The sequence below is a fragment of the Lactuca serriola genome, chromosome 4 (assembly GCF_051521515.1).
Source record: "Lactuca serriola cultivar US96UC23 chromosome 4, Lser_US96UC23_V15, whole genome shotgun sequence".
Taxonomy (NCBI): domain Eukaryota; kingdom Viridiplantae; phylum Streptophyta; class Magnoliopsida; order Asterales; family Asteraceae; genus Lactuca; species Lactuca serriola.
Window position 1 is genome coordinate 8,535,353 of NC_136411.1, and position 6,293 is coordinate 8,541,645.

The window sequence follows — 6,293 nt, forward strand, 5'->3', positions numbered from 1 at the left end:
GTCCAAACATCCCAAATGAGCCACAAAACAAACTAGGCACACCGCCACTCGACACGGCAGTCGGTAGCGGTAGGAGGCGGCAGTCACCACCCTATGGTGGTGGTTTTTTAGTTTCATTTTATTATTCTAATCTCTAATTACACTTTACCAAGCTATAATCCCAAAAATAACACACACACACACACACTCAAAATAATCACACACACAACCACACTTGTGGTGGCCGCTGGTGACAGATGGTGGCAGCCACCACCTCGTGGTGGTGGTGGTTGTTCTTGCAGTTTCTGGCCAAACAGCCCTATGCACAAGACCTACTCGACATAAATACACCCACACGCGATTTGTGGTAGAAAGGACCCAGCCACCCACCTAGCTGCGTATAGTGGCGGCAGAGACACTAATGGCGGTGGAAGGCAGCAGCACCCAGTGAAGGGCGGTCTTCACAAGTTCATTTCCGGTGACAGCAAGGTAACACACACATAAGCGTCGCCTGAGATCTTGAAGCAGCTTGTCATCAACGGAGGTAACAACAGTCGTGGCTAGCAGTGGCACTAACAACGGCTAACGGAAATAGCGAAGAATGGTGGTGGCGAAGAGAAGATGCAACCGTGACGGGTTGCGACCTCAAACGACGGACGACAACAACAGAATGTCGCGTTCCCTCACACGCCCACTGCCCCAGCAACCAGGAGCAGTCCCCGTCTTCAAAGGAGCTAACACATGGTGGTTATTATCATCGACGTCGCGGTGGAGCGACGGTATCTAGGAGTGGATGGAGGGTGAGTGAAACCGATGATGCGGCGCCGGAAGTAGGAAGAGGATGAATGGAGGCAGCTGAAATATGCTAGGTTTAGGGTTTGTATGGTGAGGGTGGCGGGTTTTAAACCCCCACCATTCTAAATCTTTGGCATATTTACAAGTCTGGTCCCTACCCACATGATCCTTTCAAATTAAGCCTTAAACTTACCTTTTATCCCCCGACTCCATAAAATCTTTTCAAAACAGATCTCATATTTACCCATTACACCCTTATTCTTGTAATTCTTTTCATAATCAATCCCACAGTTACTGAACAGTCCCTCATCTACAATTATTTTCAAATGAAGTCCATGAGTTATCTTTCATCCCTTAGTTTTCAAAAATCTTTTCAAATTAAGTCCCACTAATTACCAAGTAGTCTCTGACTTCACAGTTATTTATGAAATCAATCCAAAAATTATACTTTCAACCCCTAACTTCTAAAATTGTGACAATTAGCTCTTCGAGCCCATCCTTTTACATATAATTATTTATTTTAGGGTTATTATTTGTTCATTAATTTATTTACTTATCTAATAAATAAATGGGGTGTTACAACTCTCCCCCACTTAAATTAGATTTCGTCCTCAAAATCATTCCTTACCATTCCTTACACACACAACCACTCTTTTAACATGGTCACCATCCTGGGCACGCCCTAGACTTCCCAGGGTAGCCGTGACCAATCTTCGCAAAGCCCTAAAATCCGCAGGTGAACGAATTTCTCGCAACAAGATCATATCGACTCCATCTAAAATCTGCTATCTTGAGATATTCTGATTCCCTAATAGACCACTCATACTGAATCATTCTGACTATTCGACATCTAATAGCTCAAGGTTCCCACTTCAAAACAGGTTCACGGAGCTGATTATCCATGCAGATCACTTATTCTTGGTCAAGGCTCAGTTATTCTTGCTGTGAGTGACTTGTCACTTCCCAATCAGCTAGCTATTCCGTCAGTACTTGCAACCTAGAACATAAATACTAACACTGCCCAAATGCTGAAACTGCCCGAACACTGAACTGCCTAAAGCAGTATGTTGCCACATGGCCGCTTACCAAAAGCTACTGAGACCTCTTGGGTCTCAATTTGCTCGCCAATACTCTGAAATACCGAGCCCCGACCTGATTGCGGAGTCAAAAAACCCACACGCAGTCGCTCCATGAGACCTTCGAACGATATCCTTGTCTGTCAATGGTTGGCATCAGTTATCTTACCACTATGGCTCTAACAACCTCCTGATCCAACCGATCAAGTCCATGCGTCGAATCCTGACGTTACAAAATCCAAAGCTAAAAATGATTGCTACCCGACCAACGGTAGCCTAATATACCAAAGGACCTTACGCAGTCCATTGCTTCCCTGACCTCATAATCGTAGTGGCGTTCCTACAGTCTCATCACTGGCTCAATTAGGTCTAATCCATCTGGGAAATTCCGAAATCTAACCCGTGGATTTCCATATCCTCACTGCTACACCCGAACTGGTAGATACTTCTTGAGAGAAAAACTTTGAGACACACTTGAACAAACGTTAGAACAAGAATATTGCAGAATAGTTGATCTCAAAGATCTAAAAGCTCAACAATAATATTTAGAGTTAAATGTTAGAGAGTTAGTTGCTGAAAATTAAAGAAATGTAAATGACAACAATTGTTATATCAAGTATACACTTAAGCTGATTCATAACGAGGAATGCATTCAATCCAAGTTAATAAGTGAGATCAAACTTAGTGATTAAGTCACAAAGGACTTGCTCTGAAGAAAGGTTGTGATTGATTATGATAGTAAGAAGAGAAAATAAGTAAGATAGAAAGGTAACTTCTGAGATGTGTATTAGAATAGATGCGATAATGATATTTGAATACAAGAGAATGAGCTCTATATAAAGACACTCATAAAGATCACTAGTTTACAACTCTAAGAGTAGCCATGCAAGGCATACTGGACAATAGAGTGTATTACAGAAAAGACAAAGTAGCGTAAACTAGATAGAAACTGTGGTAGTAGAGACTTTGGTTGATGACTGCTGAGAAACGGCTTGACTGCGGTGGCTTGGAGGTTGCGGTAGCTGAAGTTCAAGAGGGTCACTTTTTATGATTCAACAATTTCCCCCTAAGTGACCTCTTTAACTTTTGATCAGCTATCAAGTTTAAGGAACTTGATCAGGATCCACCAAAACTTCATGATGTTCTCCAACCAGTTGATTCTTCTAAGGATCTCGAACTTGACCTCTGCGGTGGTGTGCTTGGATTTTTCAACTGCGTTTCGGCAGATGTCAAGTTGCTTTTTGGTGAGACGATGCATGGCAGTCATAGGAATGAAGTATTTGACATTGTCAGTCTTCCTTTTTAAAATGACTCCAAGTTCAGGATAGTTAGTTGCACCTAAGGATCTTTCTTCGTAGCCTTCGATAGGCATCGGTGCGGGGTCAAGTGGTGCAGATCGACTATCTTGGAAATGGTGGGGTGAATGTCTGCGTCGATCTTGGCAAAGTCACAGACTGTTTCCTTCAAAAAGGTACTAGCCCTTTCAAATGCAATCTTCATCTTCGGATGCTTCTCAGACTTGTGTTTAAACACCTTTGCGATGAGAATGACTTCTTTAGGGTTCATGCAAGGAAAATCAGCCTGGGTGCAGATGTAATCATGTTCCCTTCAGGTCACAGTGTACTGGATGAAATCAGCCTTCATAAGCTTCCGGATCTTGTAGTTCTTGACTACGGATGGTCTATCGTTAGACCATATGTTTTCAACGAGAGAGGCATGCTTAGCATAAAATTGACTAAGTCTCTCGAATTCCATTGGAATTCTTTTGGCGTCTGGAGGGCTGCGGTCGAACTGCTCAAATACAGTGAAGTATCTGGCATTAGGAGAGATTGGGACATCCCAGTATCCATCAGAAGGGGGTTCCGCATATGTGAGGTGTGGATTGTAGTCGTCATCAAGCAGTCTTCGGTGGGGATTGACCCAAGAGTTTATCAAGGACTCATCCATGATAGTGTCAAATCCGCAAAGTCTCCATACTTCATCAGCGAGTTTGGTTGCCTTCCATTCTCTTTTGCTTTGAGCAGTGGCGGGTGAGTCATTTGAACTCGGAGAAGACATATACTCCACAAGGTTTTTGAAGTGAGGGGGAGTCTCTGGTTTTTCTGGAGTATTTTCTACTTGAAGTGGAGAGTTATGAGGTGGAGTGTGATGAGATGGTTGCGGTGAAGCTTGTGGTGTGGGAATTTTTCAGTAGAGATAGGGGGATTTTGATGTTGTGAGATGGAGTGGTTGGAATGATGGACTAATTGAGTTTTGAGGGCTTCAGCCAGTTGTTGATTATTTGGGATAGAGGGGTTGAAGAGTAGCCTGTGGATCTCCTTGGTGAGGTGAAGGATTTCAGGACCATGGAAGTTGGCAGACAGAGATCGCTACAGTCGGTTGATTGTGGTTTGAAGAACAGAGATTGCGGACTCATAAGCAATGTGAGTCTCATCAATCAACTTCTCATAGTGGGAGGCTTGATCCGCAATGGTTTCTTGGAGATCTGTCTTGATTGCGTTAACCTCAGAGATGAGGCGTTCCGCAACAGCCATAAATTCTTTGTGGTCAGCTTGACGATTATTGTCAAGAGACCGGATCCCCATTTCAACCTTAAGAGAGATACGCTTCGCAGCCATTCTCTCACGCGTTTCCAGTCGTTCAATTCTTTCCATCAGGGACTGCGGTCCTGGGATATCTTCTAGTTGCGGTTGAGTTGGCTTGACCGCAGCCACGATTTGATCGACCATGGCCTGAAGACTTAAGAATTCCTTCCTGGTTACCACATTCTTCTTCTTCTTCTTCTCCTTGGGCTTAAAAGTTGAGTGATGAGAATCACTCGATTCTTCATCTTCATCAAACATCATTAGGCCGTCATCAGAAGGAGAGGGTTTGTTTACCTCTTGAAGTTCAACATCATCAAAACCAAAGATGGGATTAGTACTCACTTCGATTTCTGGTCCTTCATCTTATGAACCTTCAACAGTGGGAGTGGGAGAACTTTGGAGACATGTTGATCAGCCGTGGCTTCCTGAGTTTTGTGGAAGGTTTCAACCATCTATGTCATCCAATATTGAACTTTGAGGATGGTGGCTATGGTATTGGCATTATTAATGACATCTGCCCAATACTTAGCCACAACTTGTATTTCTTGTTCCTTCAGCTGCTGTTGTTTGATTTGTTGATCCTTGCGAGCTTGGAATGCCCTACGAAAAGCGGCATACTTCTTTGCTTCAGCCTCGTTTAAGGGTTGATACGTGCTCCAAGTATCACTAGAGTTTTCACCGTCAATTCCTTGTAAACGCACCAAGGTGTCCCTTGGGTTCACGGATCCTTGCACATTTGTGCTCACCGTGCCTAAACCACCTGTTTCTAATGAAAGCAGAGTAGTATTTCCTGGACTTCCTTGGTCTCCTTGACCCATGGTCAAGTTTGGCCTCGGCTCAGTTCTGGCATGGGCGGAAGAAGTGCCCTGCGGTTGGGAAGGTGTTTGTAGTGTTTGGATGACATTCAAAAGGATGTAGTTTAACTCCTCAGGAAAAATATGCATTGATGAAGTGATACCCCATCTGATAAAGTGCCGAAGTGATGTACGCCATTGATGAAGTGAAAAACTTAATGGAAGGACGAACAAGAAGGTTAATGGCATTGAGGAATTTTTCTTTGGACAGAATGACCAAAGAATCATTGATAAGATTCAGGTGAACTTCTTGGGGGTTATCGATTGGGCGATTGGCAGAAAAGGCACATTTGTAGAGAGTTGAAATTGGAACAACGTTTGTGAAAGCATCAAATGGTCCAAATAGAGGATGGTTTTTCAAGAACTTGATTATAAGTTTGGTAGGAGCATTGTAAGAAGGTTGTTCTTTAAATATGGCCCTGAAATTGCTTGAGGCAATTGTGGGAGAGTCTGAACCAGTTGGGTTCACTGATCCAAAAGCTTTTGATTGTTTCTTTGACACACCAGATTTCACTATTGTTGAGTTTGAGAAAGCTTTGAAGAATGTAGGAAAAGATTAAGGGTTTAGAGAGCGTAAATGTTTCTTTGTGGAGAAGAAAAGGGTTTTATAGTGGCTTAATGGAGCAGGAAACGTTTTTGACCTAAGTGAAATTGGGTAAAAACGTTTGGGTTTATCTTTTGAATTAGCATCTTTAATCTTAGCCACATATTGACAAAAAAGGGATAAAAACTTAATTTGGGATTAACCAGAATATGGACTCTGCATTTAATGAAATGTAAGAATTTGTATCACGTCTTGAGAACGTGTGGAGGGGGTGAGATAAATCTGTTGGATAAAGGGGAAGTTGTAATGGATGTGACGGTTTGGGGGTAATAGGAAAAAGCATATTAAAAGGATTTGATTTGGAAAATCTTTATTTTGTCATCATACCTAAAATAGGTCTGACACGAGGTTTAGAGAAGAAGAATGAGACGGTATTTCAAAGGAATGTTTTTATTTAATG